The 14372-nt window shown below is 40.6% G+C and overlaps 1 protein-coding gene across 2 annotated transcripts in view; it reads right to left on the reverse strand.

The window, feature by feature from the left end:
- The window catches only part of XPO4 (exportin 4), a 124666-nt gene that overhangs the window by 109163 nt on the left and 1131 nt on the right, over positions 1–14372 (reverse strand). The window lies entirely within an intron of this gene.

Consider the following 14372-nt stretch of genomic DNA (forward strand, 5'->3'; position numbering starts at 1 on the left):
TTCCCGTTATAATCCCACTTTTCAACCCTTCCTCCACCAATCTTTCTGAAATTTCACAGACATCATTTCATCTCACAATAGAATTTAAGGAAGTTTGATAAAAGCCAGAAAAGGAGTTTTAAAGTTTGAAAAATCACCTGAAGTTCACTTTTTAAAGAGCTTTTTTTTTTACTCAGAATACAGTATATCCAAGATGACTTGGCCTAGAATGGCCAAGATTGTTTTGTTAGCCTCGCTGAAAAGTGCCCTTCAGAATTTTAGTGTATTAGTGGAAAAGTTACAAAGGGCATGGCTACACTTGCAGATGTAAAGCGCTTTGAGTTAAACCAGCCTTTGGAGAGCGCAGTAGGGAAAGCGCTGCAGTCTGTCCACACTGACAGCTTCAAGCACACTGGGGTGGCCACATTTGCGGCACTTGCACTGGCATTGGGAGCAGTGTATTGTGGGCAGCTATCCCAGCACGCAAATGACTGCAACGTGCTTTTCAAATGTGGGGGATGGTGTGGAGTGTGTTGTGTGTATGTGGGGGGAGAGAGAGTGGGTTTTTGGGGGGCTGAGAGCATGTCAGCATGCTGTCTTGTAAATTCAGACAGCAGCAGACTCCCCTCCCTCCCTCCGCCTCTCTCTCTCTCTCACACAGCATTCCACACTAATGGCTTGCTTTGTCTCGTAGCAGATAAGCAACCCGCTGTCAGAAACGGAGCTTTCAAAGGGCATATCCTGCAGCAATTCAAAAACAATGACAAGAGTGGCCACTTGACTTAAAAAGAAAAGGAGTACTTGTGGCACCTTAGAGACTAACTAATTTATTTGAGCATAAGCTTTCGTGAGCTACATCCGATGAAGTGAGCTGTAGCTCACGAAAGCTTATGCTCAAATAAATTTGTTAGTCTCTAAGGTGCCACAAGTACTCCTTTTCTTTTTGTGAATACAGACTAACACGGCTGCTACTCTGACACTTGACTTAAGGGGATTATGGGACGTTTCCAGAGGCTGATCACAGTGCAGTAATTCAACACCTCATTCACACTGGTGCTGCGGCGCTCCAGCAGGGGCGCAACAAACGTTATTTCACTCGCCACGGTGGAGTACCAGCAGCGCTGTAGCCGCGGAGTCAGAGTGCTCTATGTGCCTTGCCAGTGTGGACGGGTAGTGAGCCAGTGTGCCCGGGGCTCCTTTATTGTGCTGTTCCTCGCAAGTGTAGCCAAGCCCAAAGACACAAAAGAAAAATGTAAGAACAACCTGTGATGCACTACACTAAGCCCATGTCTACCCTAGGGGGACTGCAACAGCATAACCATGGTGCTGTAGCTATGCCAGCACAACCCTGTAGTGTAGACACAGCCTATAATGACAGAAGAGGGGCTTCTACCTCCCCAAGCAATGACAGCTTAATAATGGAAAAATTTATTCTGTTTACCCAGCTGTGTCTACACCAGGGTTAAGTTTGGCATAGCTACAGGACTCAAGGACATAGCTATACTGACCTAAATGTTAAGGGTAGACCAGGCCTGAGGTAGGCAAAGCAGCATGTAAACAAGGACTTGTGAAAGCATAGTCCAGGGAGCGCTTGGAGGAGGAAAAAAAATTAAGAAAAGTACATGTGCTGCCAAGGAACTCTATAGCATCAGGAGGCAAGGAAGTACTGGGAAACTGAAGAATTTTATACTGAGACATTCTGCATATTAAAAATTCTTCTCTCTCCAACCTGAAACAAATTTAAACTGTCTGCTACTTGCAGGGCTTTTTCTAGATGAGGCTTTTTCTGATTTTCTCAATATTAGTCTAAGATGAAAAAATACTCTGTGCAGAATTGTGTGTATGGTAAAGTGGCAGGATGTAGCTCATTTTTGTTTTTCCTGTTTCTCTCCTTGTCTGTTACCAATGGTGACAGCCTGGGTCACATGCCTACAGAGTTGCTTTCATGTCTATAAAGAGCTACATTTATTTTTAAATATTTATAAATTAAGTTGATCTCCTAAGGACTTAAGGCACTGAAGAGGGAAAAGAAAATAAGTAGATGAAAAGGGTGCAGCTGACACAGTACGGAGCTGTGTTACTTGGTCTTGGAATAAAGGGTCCTGGAAAGGCAAAATAAGATGGAGGGGAAGGGAGGCTGGAAAGGCAGAGAGTCTTATTCAGGTTGAACTTTACTGCTTAAAAATTAAGAAAAAACTTTAAACACTTAAAACACATCTCTTCTGATTCATTCTGTTTCATAATCTATGTTCCTCATATCACATTCACATACAACTCCTCCCACCCCAAAACTCCACTTCTACACACTTCCCAAAACCTGGAGGAGAACCCAGATCAAACGATCTGTCAGAGCACAGTTTCTTTCCTGTGAACTTTTTAAATTGCCTTGGCATATACTTTTGATGCTCATTCAAAAATTCAGAAAATTAATCTTTAAATCAAGTTTGTGTGTGAAGACAAAGTGTTTCAACACCAAAAACAATATTACACTCTTCAAAAACTCTACATCCCTTTAAAAAACCCACTGCCATAAGAACCTTTGGTCATATTAAATCCCTACCCAATTCACAATGCCCACCCAAAATTTTACAAAAATATACACCAAGTCAAAACAGATGACATCCATTTCCTACCCAAGGAATCCATTTTCAATTATGACATCTTAAATTCTGCAGAAATTGATGGCTTCTCATCCTCCTGTCCTTGTAAAGCTCCCCCTCATCATTTGCAAGCAGACACTCGAAGCACAATTATAAAGTATGTCTGGTATCTGCAATAAGAACACAGACTTCCTCATTCATAGAATATCAGGGTTGAAAGGGATCTCAGGGACCTAGACCAACCCCCGCGCAAAGCAGGACTAATCCCCAACTAAATCATCCCAGCCAGGGCTTTGTCAAGCCTGACCTTAAAAACCTCTAAGGAAGGAGATTCCACCACCTCCCTAGGTAACCCATTCCAGTGCTTCACCACCCTCCTAGTGAAAAAGTTTTTCCCAACATCCAACCTAAACCTTCCCTACTGCAACTTGAGACCATTACTCCTTGTTCTGTCACCTTGTACCACTGAGAAAAGTCTAGATCCACCCTCTTTGGAACCCCCCTTCAGATAGTTGAGGGCTGCTGTCAAATCTCCCCTCACTCTTCTCTTCTGCAGACTAAACAATCCCAGTTCCCTCAGCCTCTCCTCATAACTCATGTGCTCCAGTCCCCTAATCATTTTTGTTGCCTTCCACTGGACTCCTTCCAAATTTTTCCACATCCTTCTTGTAGTGTGGGGCCCAAAATGGGACACGGTACTCCACATGAGGCCTCACCAATGTCGAATAGAGAGGAATGATCACGTCCCTTGATCTGCTGGCAAAGCCCCTATTTATACAGTCCAAAATGCCATTAGCCTTCTTGGCAACTGTTGACTCATATCCAGCTTCTCGTCTACTGTAACCCCTAGGTCCTTTTCTGCAGAACTGCTGCCTAGCCGTTCGGTCCACAGTCTGTAGCAGTGCATGGGATTCTTCCGCCCTAAGTGCAGGACTCTGCACTTGTCCTTGTTGAACCTCATCAAATTTCTTTTGGCCCAATCCTCCAATTTGTCTAGGTCCCTCTGTATCCTATCCCTACCCTCCAGCGTATCTACCTCTCCTCCCAGTTTAGTGTCATCTGCAAACTTGCTGAGGGTGCAGTCCACACCATCCTCCAGATCATTAATGCAGATACTGAACAAAACCGGCCCCAGGACCGACCCTTGGGGCACTCCGCTTGATACCAGCTGCCAACTAGACATGGAACACCATTCATCACTATCCATTGAGCCCAACTATCTAGCCAGCTTTCTATCCACCTTATAGTCCATTCATCCACCCCATACTTCTTTAACTTGCTGGCAAGAATACTGTGGGAGACCGTATCAAAAGCTTTGCTAAAGTCAAGGAACAACACATCCACTGCTTTCCCCTCATCCACAGAGCCAGTTATCTCGTCATAGAAGGCAATTAGATTAGGCAGGGATGACTTGCCCTTGGTGAATCCATGCTGACTGTTCCTGATCACTTTCCTCTCCTCTAGAAGTGCTTCAGAATTGATTCCTTGAGGACTTCTTCCATTCATTTAATTTCCTTCATTCATTTAACATCCTTCTTGGCCAGACAATGAAGTATTGACATCTGCTTGAAAGGAAGATGTCTATCTTACTTCCAGCCAGAGAAAATACAATATCAACAGAAAAAGAGCAGCATTTTGGATGAGGTACAGAAACACACCTTACAAAGGAAACTAAAAAACACTCCACCTATAGACTACTAAATTTCTAACTTTATCCAGTTTTAGGCCAAAATGGTGGCAGAATGAAAGGAAAAAGTTTGAAATGAAAGTGACCAATATTGTGCAACTGCAGAAACAATCTTCAATTTTATTACATTTTTATTCAGTTTAAAAAGAAAATACTACATTTTAACACTTACAGCTTTAAGATCAGATGTAGAAATATAGCTCTTTTACTGCTCATTCTCTCTGTCTCTGGATAATTAGTTCTTTGCTTTAAAAAAAAAAACACATTTTCATAAAATGAGCACTCCTGACACCATTCTAAACTGCAATGACAGAGTTTACAAACCCCACTCTGGAAAGGAAGGAGTTAGAGAGCTGCTTTGGGCCCAGGCTGCACAGGCTGGATGAGAAGCTTAAAAAGGAGAACAGAATAGTTTAGTAGCAGGCAGGCAGTGGATCTACACTCCAAGATCCTGAGGAGTACCATAGGAGCTCTTGCTGCCTGAGGCCTGGCGACAGTGACCTAACTAAGACCATGTCTACACTAGCAAGATTACAGCAGCACAGCTGTACCGATGCAGCTGTGCTACTGTAAGCTAACTTGAGTAGCCACTCTGTGCTGACGGGAGAGAGCTCTCCTGTTGACATAATAAAACCATCCCCAATGAGCAGTGGCACTATGCACTCTACCACTTATGCCAGGGAAACTTATGTCGCTCAGAGGTTGTTTTTCTCATACTGGGCGTACAGACTACTGCAGGGCAGAGCAGCTATAGGAAAGGGGGATGCCCAGAAGGAAGACAGCCTGCCACACCCCACCTAGCCAGTAGGCAGCATCAGTGGTGAGTATCCCCCTTCACATGTATCTAAATAAACTGCCTGATTTTTAAAAGTTTTGAACATTCAACAGCTCCCCTTGACGCAAGTTTCCAGCTGTTCATCATTCTAGGAAATCAGAACACTTATTTAGGTACTGAAATTATGATTTAGATACCCACTTAAAAAAAAAAATCTTGGCCAGTTTAATATTAAACTTCTTCACCAGACTTTTTTTTTTTTTTTGGTACCCAGAGAAAATTGTTGTAATTTGAGCATTAGGATAGCTCCAAAATAGCAACTATTGTCTCCTCTCACTTCAACACATTCTCCCCGATGTACAATTCATTGTAGTCAAGTTACCAAACACCTGTTATTAATCCCACTTAAAACAGCCTAGCAAAATAAAGGCTTTATAATTAAGCCTCTCTATCTCCCTTGGGAAGAATTTGTTTGTTTGTAGACATAGTGAGCCATGTATCTTTAGCTGTTTATTCAGTCATCACAGTAAGAGCTGGACCAGTAGATTTTGTAGCTAGCTGATATATTTCCTTGACAATGATGCAAAGCTATTTTGTAATACAGGAAGCTACCAAAAGGGAACATGACAGAGCTTGAAGGAGAAGCAAAGAAGAGGCAGTCAAGGCTGACACTGGCAGAGCAGAAGGTGGGAGTCATTGGGGGATGTCTACTAAAAGTGAGGGAAAATGGAAGACCCACCAAATAAGACAGTGAAGAAATAACTTAAGAGGTAAGGAAAAAGTAATGAGTAAACAGTGCCATAAAAGCCAATAGATGACAGATTTAAAGACAAAGAACCATCACTCGCGTGAAAAGCCACCGAGAATGAGAATGGATTTGGCTAAGGCTATGTCTACATTACAGCCTATGTCAGCAAAACTTATGTCACTGGGGGGGGAGGGGTGAATATTCCACACACCCCTCTGAGCTACATAAGTTACACTGACATAAGCGCTCACGTGACACATTTTTAGTCCTTACTTAACTCCACTTATTATAGATTAATAGATTTTTAAGACCCCAGAAGGTATCATTAGATGATCTCATCTGACCTCTTGCATAACACAGGCCAAAGAATTTAATCCAGTTACTTCTGTTCTGAGCCTAATAACATGTGTTTGACAAAAGCATACCTTTCAGAAAGGCATCCAGTCTTGATTTGAAGACTTCAAGGAATAGGGAGTCCACCACTTCCTTAGGTAGTTCAACTTTTGCACCACCCTTACTGAACCACTAGACAAAATGACTCAGTTTCTTGCTTTTCCTCAATCACATAGTACCGTTGTTCAGGGAAAGGTTGAGGAGCAGGAGTCATGATTTAATTATCCTAACTGCGCACAAGAGTTTTTCCATCTTCCCTCCATTTAATTAATGCTATTTTTTCTTGACAATACCTCTAAATAAAACTGCATAACGTATGTGGATTTTAGAACACTTTTAAACAGCTTTGTCTCAGGGCAAAACTTTCAAAAGGAGTTGCTGTAGAATCCAAGTAAAAAGCAAGTAATGTGCACAACACATTCTCAAGAAGCTGCCAAAGGTAGAACTTGAACTCACAGTGCACGTATGCTGCTCAAGTTCAATGACCATAGCATGTCACTTTGAGCCCCCCATTTACTTTAATGTCTGGCTGCCTGCAAACCTCCTGGTATACAACAGAGTCCTACTTTTACTGCACATCATTATTTCATTCTCTTTGGTGCATCAGTTTTGGGAACTCCAGCATGGATTGACTCACTTTACCCTCAATAATTTCTGAAATATTGCTTCTTCAGGGGGACGGTGCGTGCCGTGCCCTAGCTGAGATAAATCCTGAGCAGGCAATATAAATTCCAGGAGGATTAGAAGAATAGTTTGAGGCCCAAGTGTGTGCAAAAAAGCATCAGAAGAACCAAAGGAATCTAATAGGATTTTTAGAAGGGCTTTATTTGGAGAACATCTTGCTCAAATAATCCCAAATTTGGTTCACTTATCCTACCCAGGACCCCCTCCCCCACCATACGGCAGAACAATTTTCAAGACAACCTGAGTCAGCATCTGGATTTTAGGCCATTTAGAAAAGTCATCTACTCACTGAACAGTTTTCAGAGTGGTAGTCGTGTTAGTCTGTATCAGCAGAAACAACGAGAAGTCCTTGTGGCACCTTAGAGACTAACAAATTTATTTGGGCAATTTCGTGGGCTAAAACCCACTTCATCAGCTCAAATAAATTTGTTAGTCTCTAAGGTGCCACAAGGACTCCTCGTTGTTTTCACTGAACAGTGAATCTGAACCTCAACTACAGCAAAGCTGTTCTTCCACTGTTGTGAACTGCCATGTACAAGCAGTCCCCATTCTCCCACACAAGAATCAGATTTATGTTCCATCCCAGGTGACCCAGAATATGTATTGCTTCTCAGATCCTCATGGACAATTAACGAAGTTAAAGCTTAATCAATGTTAATTAATGATCAGCACTCAAGCACCACATGGGCTGGGAGGGGGAGATCCAGAAAACAACATAAGCATTTACATGGGGAGGCCTGTACCATCTGGAAGGGAAGGAGAAGGATCAATTCAGTTCATCAAGCTTTTGGTGTATGCTAGTTATGTAGTCTTTTAATCGTATAAGTTGTTACATAAATTTAAACTATATCCTAAAAAGCATCATAGAATTCTAGCTTTTGAACTCTTTGGAGCAGGGAATGTCTTCCTACATACTCATACAGCACCTAGCACAATGGGGTCTTTGGGTATTACCACAATATAAATAATAAAAACTGTGCATACTTTCTATGATGAAAATATTTCAGAACATATCTTTTGCATACAGTGGACATAAAATAAAAGTTTCAGTGAACACTGATCCTAAATTCTCTTCAGCCTTCTGAATTTTCAAGCTGTAGTCATGTTTAAGTACTGATACTACACTTTATACCAAAGACTGATGAGCTTCCATGCTATACCCCTTGAACAAGGACACTGTTTAAAAGGACCACCGGAACAGAGTTTATTGAAAGGTACTACAAATAAGAGCAGCCAGATTTATTTTAATATGTAGGGAGAGAAAGAGAAACTTAGCAAGAGAAAAGACTGGGATCTTATCAATTTTTTATGGGCTGTAGGTCAGTGTTTGCAGGAGTTCAGGAGGAGCTTTTAAGTAATGCAGATGCCTAATTAATACCCTTAAAGTAACTTTTGTTACTTTAAAACAAACCAAAGAAAATAAAGGAAATTCCCACCGAAAAAAAACTTTAAGTTAAAAAAGTAATAATAAATATCAAGGAGTCCTTGTGGCACCTTAGAGACTAACAAATTTATTTGGGCATATAGCTGACAAAAGCTTATGCCCAAATAAATTTGTTAGTTTCTAAGATGCCACAAGGATTCCTTGTTGTTTTTGCAGATACAGACTAACACGCTACCCCACTGAAATAAATATCAAGAATGCTAATTTAAAAAAAAACCAAACATTTAAAAAGTAGAGATTAAGGTAATCTACTAAACTATTTGAATTTCTTTACAGTTTATACATTCTCTTAAGAAAGATCTAAAAGTATAAAAATTAACAAACTTATCAGAGTGTCTAAACCCCACCCTGCAAGAAACACAGCATTTAAATATGAACATAAGAATGGCCATACTGGGTCAGATCAAAGGTCCATTTAGCCCTATCTTCCGACTGTGGCCAATGCCAGGTGTCCCAGAGGGAATGAACGGAACAGGTAATCATCAAATGATCCATCCCCTGTCGCCCACTCTCAGCTTCTGACAAACAGAGGCTAGGGAAACCATCCTTCCCCATCCTGGATAATACCCACTGATGGACCTATCCTCCATGAATTTATCTAGTTCTCTCTTGAATCCTGCTATAGTCTTGGCCTTCACAACATGCTCTGGCAAGGAGTTCCACAGGTTGATTACGTGTTGTGTGAATACTTCCTTTTATTTGTTTTAAACGTGCTGCTTATTAATTTCATTTGGTGACCCCTAGTTCTTGTGTTATGAGGAGTAAATAATACTTCCTTATTTATTTTCTCCACACCAGTCATGATTTTATAGACCTCTTTCACATCCCCCCTTAGTCATCTCTTTTCCAAACTGAAAAGTTCCAGTTTTACTAATCTCTCCTCACATGGAAGCTGTTCTATACCCTTGATCATTTTTATTGCCCTTTTCTGAACCTTTTCCAATTCCAATATATCTTTTTTGAGATAGGGCAACCACATCTTCACGCAGTATTCAAGATGTGGATATACCATGGATTTATATAGAGGCAATATGATATTTTCTGTCTTACTATCTATCCCTTTTCCTAATGATTCCCAACTTTCTGTTAGCTTTTTTGACTGCTGCTGCACATGGCGTGGATGTTTTCAGATAACTATTCACAATGACTCCAAGATCTCTTTCTTGAGTGGTAACAGCTAAATTAGCCCCCATCATTTTATATGTATAGTTGGGATGATGTTTTCTAATATGCATTACTTTGCATTTATCAGCACTGAATTTCATCTGCCATTTTGTTGCCCAGTCACCCAGTTTTGTGAGATCCCTTTGTAACCCTTCGCAGTCTGCTTTGGACTTCAATATCTTGAGTAGTTTTGTATCATCTGCAGGTTTTGTCCCCTCACTGTTTACCCCTTTTTCCAGATCATTTATGAATGTGTTGAATAGGACTGATCCCAGTACAGGCCCTTGGGGGACACCACTATTTACCTCTCTCCATTCTCAAAACTGACCATTTATTCCTATCCTTTGTTTCCCAACTTTTAACCAGTTACCCATCCATTAGAGGACCCTCCCTCTTATCGTATGACAGCTTACTTTGCTTAAGAGCCTTTGGTGAGGGACCGTGTCAAAGGCTTTTTGAAAATCTAACTACACTCTATCCACTGGATCACCCTTGTCCATATGCTTGTTGACCCCCACAAAAGAATTCTAGTAAGTCATGGTCATCTATGTGTCTGATAATTCTGTTCTTTACTATAGTTTCAACCAGTTTGCCTGGTACTGAAATTAGGCTTACCAGCCTGTAATTGCCAGGATCGCCTCTGGAGCCTTTTTTAAAAATTAGTGTCACGTTAGCTATCCTCCAGTCATCTGGTACAGAGGCTGGTTTAAATGATGTTACATACCACAGTTAGTAGTTCTGCAATTTCACATTTGAGTTCCTTCAGAACTCTTGGGTGAATGCCATCTGGTCCTGGTGACTTATTACTGTTTAGTTTATCAATTTGTTCCAAAGCCTCCTCTAATGACATCTCAATCTGGGGCAGTTCCTCAGATTTGTCACCTAAAAAGAATGGCTCACGTTTGGGAATCTCCCTCACATCCTCAGGCATGAAGACCGATGCGGAGAAACTAAATGAATTCTTTGCAATGGCCTTATCGTCCTTGAGTGCTCCTTTAGCATTTTGATTGTCCAGTAGCCCCACTGGTTGTTTCGCAGGCTTCCTGCTTCTGATTTACTTTAAAAAAATTTTGCTATTAGTTTTTGAGTCTTTTGGCTAGCTGTTCTTCAAATTCTTTTTTGGCCTTCCTAAATATATTTTTACACTTCACTTACCAAAGTTTATGCTCCTTTCTATTTTCCTCAATAGGATTTAACTTCCACTTTTTAAAGGATAAAGTCAAAAGATATTTAAAATACTAATTTCAGCACATAAATCTCCCATTATGAATACCTGAATCTCTTTGACATTCATATCACCCCCCTTCTAATCCATATAAAATACAGCTGCTAAGACCATCTTCCTTGTCTCACACAGTGAACACATCACAACACTCTTCTAAATCTCTCCATTGCCACCTGCCCAACCACCACCCCCAATTACGAGGCAGAAAAGTTCAACCTTCTTGCCCCCACCTACAAGGTTGTTCATAACTGCTTGCCCATTCATCTCTTATAGCAGGGTCCCACCCGCTTACCTCCTCTAATAATGCCAGTTTCACCTCCTGTTCATTAGCTTCTCACAAACATTTCAGTACTTTTTCTTCCTACTTTTTCTTCCCCCTCCATCATGGCTCTCCACTTGTTTCTTCCACGTGTGTGAAGGTGTGGATGTGGATAATCAGTTCACACAGGCTCCCGCCCTCATTCATGATTCCCTTTATACACAAATGACTTGAAAAATTTACCTCACTGACCATGACTGTCCTGGTGAGACACAAACTACGCTTCCAGTTTCTGGGATTCCTTTCATCATGCTGTCCCTGGGCCCAGCTTTGGGATCCTATCTTTCATAGCTTTCAACTCAAGAGTTCTCTGAACAATCTGAATTCTCCCCTCCAACAACTAAAATACCCTCTGGTTACCAGAGAGGGAAAGGAGCATTAGAGAGAGCCTCCTGGCTGCTGTGATGGTGCTCTCTGCTAATTTACCCCTCCCTCCAACCTCCAAATCCCTCATGAATAGCTTTAGCGCCTGCCTCTGCGTCTGCTACCCTAGCCTTCTGCAGCAGAGTAAAATGGCCCTGATTCTTGTCAGTTTAAATCTTTTCCACAATGTTTCCAGTAACAGTAGTGAAAACAGATAAATGTCTGATCAATTTTCATTCTACTACATCTTGAAAATGCTGAGTAGCAGCAGAGGTACTAAAGCTGTATATTCAAGAGCGAATGTATTGCCCATTTTTCTGTATCTGTGTAAGCACTACCATAAACAGGGCTCACATATTTTTACCACCACTTTAATGAAAGCTTCATATGAAAGTGCCTCAGCCGGTCTACACTAACATTTACGCTACTACAAGCAAAGGGAAACTACACGATACTGACAATCAGATACTATATTTGCTAGTGTAAATTCAGTTAAACATTTGGAAGGTTATATTCTACCCACATGCAACTAGACACTTGTTTTTAAGCTGCAAAAGTTAATGGTTCTCACCTAAAAAAAGCCTCCTAATCATCTCTCTCCCCTGCCCCAGTCCTGCCTGTAACATCTAATATAACAACAATACACTTCTATTATTAAATTGCCCTTATAAAAATGAGTCCTTCTACCACCATAATCAGATATGCTCAAAAAAGGGAGTCTAAGATTGGTAGTTGAATGTCTAATATTACTCATGAGTTTCACAAGCACGTGTATGAGATGTAACGTAATTCACATCTTCATATACATTACCTCAATTTACGGCTATTTGCATACTTCTAATTGTTATATTTTATCTATAATTCTTAGTATTTATTTTTTGTAATGTTTCTTATTAAGGATTTGTTTACAATTGGAAATTTACCAAAATAACTACTCCAGAAGAGTTATTCTGGAACAACTTCCCCATGTGGAAAGTCAGTCTGGAATAAGAGTGTCCTAAAATAAGTCCACGTGGACACACTTACTCCACGCTAGGAGTGCCCACATGGGGAGTTGTTCTGGAATTATTATTCCAGAATAGCTATTTTGATACATTTCCAAAGACAAGAGCTTTGTTTGGCAATTTTAATTAAATTTGCAGCTTTTTTTGGTGGGGGAATACACGTTTAATTTTTTTAGTTCATGATGCTGCAGTTTTACAGATGAGTAATTCAAAGGAATTACTCACTTGCTTAAAGATGTGAGTTTATGGCATTAGATTCTAAGGGTTTAACTTCAAAGGAACACTCAGGAAAATTAATCCAAAATTAACTAAAGGTGTGAATTTAAAACAGATTTGTTTAACCACATTCAATCCCTGTGTGGACTCTCTTATTGTAAATTAAACTAACCTGAATTAAGACCACTTTAATTTTGAAGAGATTAGATTGTTAACTACTTACTGTATTTGGGTTAGAGACAGTCTCAGTATGTGCACAATACCTCATACTATGCAGCCTCTGGGCACTACTTTAGTATAAATATTAAATATTTCAGCCAGATTCCTAATTAAATTGTGTTCAGCTCCACTGAATGCCCACCAAATTGTCAAAGTCTTTCAAATTATCAATCAGGTCAGAATTTTAACGGCAATCAGAAAATAACACTGTGAAGGAAAATCTTCACAGATAAGCATTATTAAAATAGGTTTATGTTTCAAACTATTGTATGTACAACTTTTCATACAGAAGAAAAAATTAAAAGGCACTTAGTTTTATATGATGTTTAAATGTTTAACACTTAATGACTCTTATATGCATTTATTTGTGTTTTAGAAAAAAACAGTTAAGTTTCTCCATATACAGAAATTATCTCCTCCGTATACTCAATACAGTAACTCCTCACTTAACGTTGTAGTTATGTCCCTGAAAAATGCAACTTTAAGTGAAACAATGTTAAACAAATCCAGTTTTCCCATAAGATTTAATGTAAATGCGGGGGGGTTAAGTTCCAGGGAAATTTCGTAGGGGCAGACACAAGGCATTATATACTGTACTGTGGTTGGGAAGTGCCCCTGGCTTACCCCACATAGGCACAGCCCGCTGCAGGCAAGGACACTAGGAAGCACCTTCGCAGCAGCAGTGGCAGCTTATCCGGAGAAGAACAGATGCTGACTTTGCTGGGGGATGCTCCAGGCTCACCTCTTCCCGTTCCCACTCCACTCCAGGCGCTCCTCTTCCCACCCCCCACTCCACCTCCTCTCCCAGAGCACACCGCATCCCCTCTCCTTCCCTGCCCCCAGAAAGTCCTAATTACCGCCAAACAGCTGTTTGGCAGACTTAAGACTTTCTGGGAGGGAGGGGGAGGAGTAGAGACGCAGCGCTTCCCCGCTCTTCACCCTCCCTCCCAAAACGTCCTCAGCGCTGGGAGGGAGGCGGAGAAGAGGAACTTGTGCAATGCTCCCTTATAAAGTCACTGCTCTTCCACAAAATTTTACATGCAGTGTACAGAGCAGGCAGCCAAACGACGTTAGAAGGGAGACTGCACAACTTTAAACGAGCATGTTCCCTAATTGAGCAGCGACATAACTTTGAAACGTTAAGCGGGAGGATGTTAAGTGCGGAGTTACTGTATTATACAACATTCATTTCCAAAATCCAAAGCAATTTTCAATTAAGTGATGGTGAAAATCAGACCACCACAAATAAAGTCAGTTAAATAACTTCATAGTTCTAATCCAACTTTGTTTTATAAATATTTAATAATCCTATGAGGATTTTTACTCTTCACGAACTCCACATTAATTGAAGTAACAAAAACAACTCTGAAAATACAAAAAACCAAACCTGCAACTCAGACAACAGCTCACAAAATGTTTTATGCTGAGTTTTTTATACAATCCTTTGCTATATAAATATCAAAATACTAATTACTAGCTTTGTTGTAGTGCTGCGGGTACTTTAAGTGGAGTACTTTTGTTTGTTCACGACAAAGCTCTTGACTCCTTGAGT

The sequence above is a fragment of the Eretmochelys imbricata genome, chromosome 1 (genome assembly GCF_965152235.1).
Source record: "Eretmochelys imbricata isolate rEreImb1 chromosome 1, rEreImb1.hap1, whole genome shotgun sequence".
In the NCBI taxonomy this organism is placed as follows: Eukaryota; Metazoa; Chordata; order Testudines; family Cheloniidae; genus Eretmochelys; species Eretmochelys imbricata.